The sequence below is a fragment of the Pleuronectes platessa genome, chromosome 15 (genome assembly GCF_947347685.1).
Source record: "Pleuronectes platessa chromosome 15, fPlePla1.1, whole genome shotgun sequence".
NCBI classification, from domain to species: domain Eukaryota; kingdom Metazoa; phylum Chordata; class Actinopteri; order Pleuronectiformes; family Pleuronectidae; genus Pleuronectes; species Pleuronectes platessa.
Genome location: NC_070640.1, coordinates 1,755,707 through 1,763,782, shown reverse-complemented (window position 1 = coordinate 1,763,782; position 8,076 = coordinate 1,755,707).

The window sequence follows — 8,076 nt, the reverse complement described above, 5'->3', positions numbered from 1 at the left end:
GTCAGTGATGCATCTTGAACAAGACGAAGCAGAACACATTGCTGTTGCACGTTGTTCCTGAGATGTTATAAAACAATAAGCTGCCACGTGTTCACGCTCCAGTGCCCGTCGTGTTGTCTGGAGAAAGAAATTAACATGTTCACCCGGGTGTTAAGTTTCCATCAGTGTCGGGTGGAGCTGATAGAACCTGTGTCTCCTGCAGAGTCGACCTGGGACTGAACGCTGTGGTTTTAATATTTTTCAATATCTGGAGACTAAAACTAAAAGCATCAAAAAGCAACTTGTGTCCGTTTGAAAAGCAAAATGCTTCAGAGGATGTTTTCCAGATGAGAAACACATTTCCATCACATCACAGCAAACCTCCAGTGAGTCACGTCTCTGCAGCAGGCGAGACTCACTCCTCTTCTCCAATCAGTGTTTATCTGGTAAACACGCTGGGAGGTCGCGACCTGCTGCCCCCCCCCCCCCACACACACACACCTCCCTCAGGCTGGAGGTGTAGGTGTCTGTTTGGAGGCCTGATCTCTGGCACGCGGGGATGTGACGCCTCGTTTCACCGGCACCGCGGCTGACATCTCTGTAATAGCTGCAGCTCCTGGCCTGGAATGAAATTAGGTAAAAGCAGAGAGCTGCTGGGGGAGCGTCACCTCGGCTCCACCACAGCTCCACCACGACTCCACCATGGCTCGGAGGAGAGAGAGGGAGACGTGGGCTGCAGCTCGCCCGGTCTCTGACTGCAACTCACTTATCTGAAGGTGTGAGACTGAGTCTAATATAACCTCACAGGCAGCAGAGGATTAACACCATCACACACACACAGGTTTCTCCTCTAATTATCCAGGACCATGTGATATATCAGAAGAAGTCACTCCACAAGTTCTCAGAGTCTAAAAACTTTAAAATGTTATTAATATATAAAAATAAAAACGTTTTTATACATGTTTGTGCTGTTAAGGTTTCCCACAGTGGGCTAATGACCAAGCAAATACAAATCTGAATGAAATACTGTAAACTGATCCTTTAAGCTTTGATTACAAATAAATTTAAAAATAATTAAATAAATAGCTCAAGAAGGAAGCTTATTAATTATTATTATTATTATTTTGTGTTTGTTTCATATTCGATTGTCTGTGGTAGAAGATGTAAAAGTCTTTATGTATATGAACCAGGCCTGAAATCTTAAAAACATATCAATTCTTATTTCCTTAGTTTCCTAATTGATGAAAAAGACTAAACTCAATATGGACGATACAATAAAATTATTGATTAATCTTAAAAACAAAAACCTGAGTACGCTACAGAAGATATTGGGGTTCATCCTCTGGGGATCTGAGTGAACCAGATATAACCTGTTCCTCATAGACCCAACAACCAACCACAGGAAGTTTTTCTTTCCTCATTATGGAAACCTTGTGATGATCTCAGAGGACATGAGGGAAACTCTCTGCCGAGTGCCGCCGGTGTTCAAACCTGTTTTCCAGGGATTTCTTTGTCTTTTCTGGAGAAACTACAAAGCATCAGAGAAGAAGAAGAAGAATTCAAGTTGATCAGCTGGAGCCTGAAGCTGTGGCGGCTGATGGATTTCCCTGCAGCGCGGCGGCCCTGTCCTATAAGTGGAATATTAAATTAAACTCTCATCAAGCTGCACGGGGTCATGTTGTGTATTTGTGTGTGTGTTAGATGTTGGAGATGAGCAGGTTGGGTTTGGAGCTCAGGTGGAGGAACCTCTGGAGACGCTCACCGAGCCTTTGAAGATCCTCGTTCACTCTGCATCACTTCAGGGAACGTGTCTGCGCTGCATGAATCAATACTCAAGCAGCTGATGCATAAAGATGATGTGTGAGTTGGTACAGCCCACGGTGAGACCATTTTAAATGCAAATTCTGAGAATTGCACTTTGTAGGCACTGCAAAGCTGTGGAATTCCACAATAAAGTGCATTGTGTGCACTTTATTTTGAAGCAGACCTCATTTAAAATGCATAAAAGTGGCACATTTTGAGCACAAGTCTACATGTTCTGTCCGTTTGACCACCTGTACGTCACATGGGGACTGTTCTCTAATAACGTTAAATGATGGAGCGTTGATTTCTTGGCACATTTTAAAAGTTTCAAATATTAATTAGCCTTCATATTCTTGATTGCATATGAAGAGCACTTTGTGATGTGACCAAGTGTTTTGTCCTCAAGTCTCGACTCAAAGGAGACACAGGTTGTTTCTCTCAATGTGTCTTTCCTCCACTTTGTGTTATACAGGTTTATTTTGTGAAGTTAAAAAGACAATATGTCTGTGCAATAAATAATAATAATAATTCCTCCCCTCCCAGATTAAAACATCTGGCCAATCACAGCAGAGCACAGCATTTCAACAGTGATACCACTGATTCAAACCATCAGCCTGAATCTGTCTCCGTTCAGAGAAATCCCATTTACCATTTTAATCATCTGAATAATTCTGAAGCTGAACAATCGTTGTGTATCGCTCGTTTGCTCACAGGTGATTGACAGCGGTGCTACTGTTGCTTGGCAACAACAGATGAACACATCTGTGCAATTGGGAGTTGAGCTACGGGGGGGTGGGGGGGGGCAGGGGGGGGGGGGGGGAGTGATCCTGTTCAAACAGTGTTTCTGCTGCAAATTCTATTTATATAAAAAGGTTGATATCATTTTAATTTTTATATTTATTATATCCTACATTTACAGTCTTGTAGAAACGATCCGAGCTCTGACAGCGTCTCTGTTTGACGCACAGGAGACTAACGAGCTCTGAGACAAAGACCCATGGTTATAAAGATAATTCAAAACAAGTCTCCATCCTCTTCAAGTCATATCGATGCAGTAAATGAATTCATGTAAAGATGAGTCATGTAGAGGAACTAACTCAAATAAAGATTCTCCTGTTTCACTGGATGTTCCCTGTTTGTCTCCTCCTCTGCTCGGCTCTCACACGAAGCCTCACCAGTCTCCACTCGGAGCTCCACCAGTTTCTCTGTGGTTAAATCCTCCGGGTTAATAAGCCTCACGCAGGCGGGAGAGGAATCAATAACCTGATGGAAGCCGGATCGAGACCAAACGAGGTGTCTCCCATGTGCTCTGCCGCCCGGCTGATTGAATCCAGGGGGTTTCATCAGAAGTGCTGGCATGCTGCTCGAGGAGTTTACCACCAATTAGGTCCCGGTGCCGCCGTCCTTCCCTTTCTAACGTCTGGATGAGCACGATGCATCTCTGCAAACCGATTGGACCGTGTGACCTGCATGTGAGAGCTGGTCCCTGAAGGCCTCACACTCCACTCATCATCACCTTGTTATCTTCTGTCTCTGTCTCCACTGTCTTCTTTTAGATTTTCATGTTAAGTTAACACAACTTTCAGTGCTAATAACTGCTTTGTTCCAGAATGCTCTAATCGCCACCATCTGCAGGACGACATCAATTATCAGTGTTAAAAACAAACTTCACAAACTTCACTCAACAAGAAAAGTTGCAGAGATCAGTCGGCAGCTTTCTGGCAACAAACTGTGGAGATAACAACTTTTACAGGCCACAGTTAAAGAAGCAAACTTTCTCTTGAAGTTTTTTGCTAAATAAAAATCTTCACCGCCTGAAAAAAACCCAGATTGATCCTCAGTTGATGTTTCTGTCTTGGTCTTTATCATCTAATCTATAAATCACTGCTGCTAATCTGATTCTTCCTCTGACGGACAGATGGAGGCACAGATTCCAACACTCAGAGCCAGGCCGTGTGTCGGGGGGGATTGAACACTGAGCCGTGCAGATGACAAACTGGGACTGAAGCAGATAATCGTCACATGATGATGATGAAGATGAAGATGATGATCTTCCTGTCAGCTCTGTCCACTCAGCAGATCGCTGCTCGGCCGTGTGTCTGATCTTTTCCTTCAGCCTCGTCCAGCGAGTTGGTTCAGAGCTGGAGACACAAAGACACAATCCACTGGAACAAACAAAGAACAAACAAAGAACAAACAAAGAACAAATAAAGAACAAACAAAGACAGGACGTGTTGTCGATTCACAAACTACACTAACTGTAACACAAAGAGATCCAGCTCTGCACACAGCTGCTGTGTTTGAACCACTACACACACTCGCTGTGTTAATACAATAAAGACCTTCTTCTTTTGGCTTGTTAGGAAGGTTTAGTCATCTTACACAAATAAATAAAAGGTAAATAAATCGCTTCGAGCTACACCGCAGGGATCCGACCCTTTTCCTCCTCGACAGGAGGAAATAGTAACTCAGAGCCGAGCCACATTTCCTCTTCAGTGACGTAAAGTAAATACAGAGCTAACGACTCCTCTTCAGTTTGTCGTCCACATGCTTTGGAGAGAGAGATTTTTTAATGTTTGAAAACACAGAAACTTTATCACTGATGAAGTAAAGAGAGACTGGGACACTTTGTTTGAGGCCTAATTAGGTTCTGACCATAAATAAAGATGGCCGACGTGTTTCCCATCCACCCTCTGTACTTTAAACATGCACTTTTCATCATGTCCCATCTGCTAACATGGAGGAGGCGGGGTTTATTATTTATAGTGCAGCCGGCCGTCAGGAGGGATTCCAGGTTTATGGAGATCTAATGTCACCCATCCTTAAAATCTAAATGTAGTTAATAATGAAAGAATGAAATTGAGGAAACCAACATGTTAGCGTGTGCTGGGATTCTTCTGTGTGACCCGCTGCATGTAATGAAACAGGACCAGATGAATCCAAAGCATTATTGAATTGTCCAGACCCTCTTTAAACGTCTTTATGAAGCTACTAGCTGAAGGAGGAGGACGTCTGAGGGGAGACGAGCGGCGCTGAGGGCCGAGACCCTCGTCTCATTACCGTCCTGCTGTTGATTAATGTCCCTCGTCTCCTCAGAACCACGAGTGTCCCAGAGTTCTGATGAGATCATCAGATTTCCACCGTGACGTTATTCCTCCGGCACAACAAGCGATGCTCTTTCTATGGTTCCTTTGGTTTTAATGATGGATCGCTCGCTGCATTAGGAGAAAACTGAATTCATTAGGGATCGAGTTCTGCAAGCTCTGCTCTTCTGCAGATATATAACATTGATTTATCTTTATTTTATTGAATGAATTTAGACCTCAATTATGGAATAATTTAAATAATAACAATGGATCTGTCCTTTTTTTGTGGCTGTGAGTCACAGGTGAGAAGAAGATGTTACTCCGGAGCTGGTGGAGACCAAAACAGGAGAGAAAATGGAAATTGAACTCCAATGAAATGATAACGTTGTCGTCTCCTGAGTTAAATCTCCTCATCGATTTAAAAAGCAACGCTGAGCAGAGGTTTCTTTCTTCCAGTTTGACGTCAGGTCACTGAGTTTATTATAATAACACAGTTCTGTTGGAATGACTGAGTTTCTATTAAAATGTTAAGGTTCTGACCTTATTATGTTATGATTATGTGCTTAAAACTGAACTGAATACTGATCAAAACAGTATTTTAGTTCAATCATTTTTTGCCTTGGGTTTTGTGACGCACTTTGTAACCTTGTTTGAATAAGTTCTATACAAATTAAGTAAATATTAATATTAATATATTACACTGGTGCAGCCTGAGGTTTAGGCTTTCAAGGAAAACTGAAGAGAAGAGTGTTCCTGGACGATGGGTCTTCATGTAAAATAAACAAATGGGCATTTATTAAAACACCATGTAAGTATAATGTGACTTCAGGTTGATGTGAATTAACGATACACACGTCCAGCGTGAAGCCGGTAAGATGAACACTTCTCAAGCTGTGCGAGACAAAGACAGACACACACAGATTTCTGCAATCATTCGATTATTAACAACTTTATCAAAAAATGTATTGTGAGTTTTCAGCTTTTTTTAAACGCAGCAGTTTCAAAGTAAGAGATTAAATCAATCAGGAGACGAGATCATGTCTCAATGAACCGACAGTTTCAGTAGAAGTTGATTCACGCTGCTTTATGACTGATGCATCTGCTTCTGCAGCTGAACTGATGAATTGTGTATCTGGTGCGTTTAGAACATCCTCATTTGATAAGCAGTATGTGGATCATTACCTTGTGTTTGTGCACAATTTCATTTCCCCATTGTTTCATTTGAATCTTTTTTCATTAACATCTAAATGTAATATGCCTGTAGGCCCGTGGAGCAGACCTGAGGACCTGGTTGTGTTTGAATCAGAGCCAATCGATGCTCAGCACTTTGGTTTCAGGTCGACTCAATCAACACATGTGAAATGAGGCAGGTTAATGAATTCAATGTTCATGTTCTCTGTAATTTCACTGGACTCATGCAGAAAGTTTTTAATTAAAATAAAAACAAATAGACAATGTTTGGATGATTTTAATTTACTCATGGAAATAATTCATATGAATTGTTCTGTACTCACCAACATGTCACATTCATCCTCGTGTCACATCCCTGAGTTATTAGTGCAGAAGGTGACAGGCTCCTTCCTGTGTGAACTCTGCTACCATCACAGCAGGAGGTGTGAACCCCCCCCCCCCCGTCACCCCCCCGCTGCTCGGTGACCTCACACCGAGACCTTCACAGCCGTCCTGTTCTAATGGAGTCAAAGCTGAGAGCATCCGTCAGGCGGCCTGTGAGCTGTGATGCTGAGAGGTGGTGGGGGGGTGGAGGGTTGGGGGGGGGGGGGGGGGGGTGTAATGAGCCAGAGAAGCAGTGACAGAGGAGAAGTCGTGTGGAGGAATCTTGAACTCATCTCCGTCTGCAGCCGGTCAGCTGTGTGACCTTTCCTGGATCGAACTCTGACATCACAAGACTTTCCAAAACAAAACGGTCTTAAGTGTAAACATGAAAGCTTTTATATATTTTATATTATATTATAGAGCCACACACAACACAATATATACACAGATAGCTGAATAACCTCTGACCCGAGAGAGGGCAGAGTGGGACTAGAACACACATTTTGGACCATCTTTGAATTGCTCCTTGGTTTTCCTTCATCCTGGAACAAGTACACAACTCTCAGTGGACACACAACATGGAAAATATGGTCGACCCTTAAATCAGTGAAGCTTAATGCTGATTGTATGATATATGTCTACATGTATTTAAGTTGTAGTATTTAACTCAGTGTTTTCTCATTGTAAATAAATTAGAAGTATTCTTCCCTTTGAGATCAGGGGATGTGAGTTTGAGTGACAGGTGCTTCAGCCAATCACACTCAGTGTTGTCTCTCTTCAGTTGTGTGAGTGATGCCTCAGAAACATCCCTCCATCATCTCAGCTCTGTTCAAATCATCAGCTGCAGGTTGAAAATCATGAAATCCTTTGTGTTGCTTGTTGTTTCCACTGTAACAAACGTCATTGTTAGAACTTCTCTGGGGATCAGTGACATTTCCACAACTCAGGATGATTGACAGCTCGGCTGGAGGTTGATGAGTTGCCCACCCCGCCCCCCCCCCCCCGTCCTCATTCTGACTCATCACAGCTCTTCACTCTGCTCAGTTCATTCCCCTCACACCAGGTGAATGTTCAGAATTCATCAACCGTACGAGAAATGACCAAATATAAATGATCTTATAAAAGACGGAAGGTTATTCCAGATGTTTCCCTCCGTGTTGTCGACCTGTGTGAGCTCAGACTCCAGATGTGTGGATCCAGGATTGTGAAGCTTCCGTGAAAACCCAAACTGAACAACAAGAAGCCGCTCCTCATTTATTATTTACTGTTCCTCTCCTCACGCGCGGCTTCTTTTCAAGTTCAGCAAACTGGCAGCGTGTGTTTATGTTGAGCTCCAGTCTCTTATTTATTCAAGATATGCATCTCTGTGAGTGGGCGGGTGGTGTCAACACAACACAGTGTGCATTTACTGTATCGTGTGTGTATGTGTGTGTGTGTGTGAGAAGGCATTTGTGTTTGGTTGAGATCTATCAACACACGTCACACTTGTCCCCAGTGGGGACTTCAACCTGAACACACACCTACTCAATGTGGACGTGTGTGACTGTGGGGACAAACTGTGACGCCCCCTGTGGGATACTCATGGTTATGGGTTAAGTTGTTCAAGATGGATAAGGTTATGGTAAGAGACGAGGGAATTCATAATAATTACATT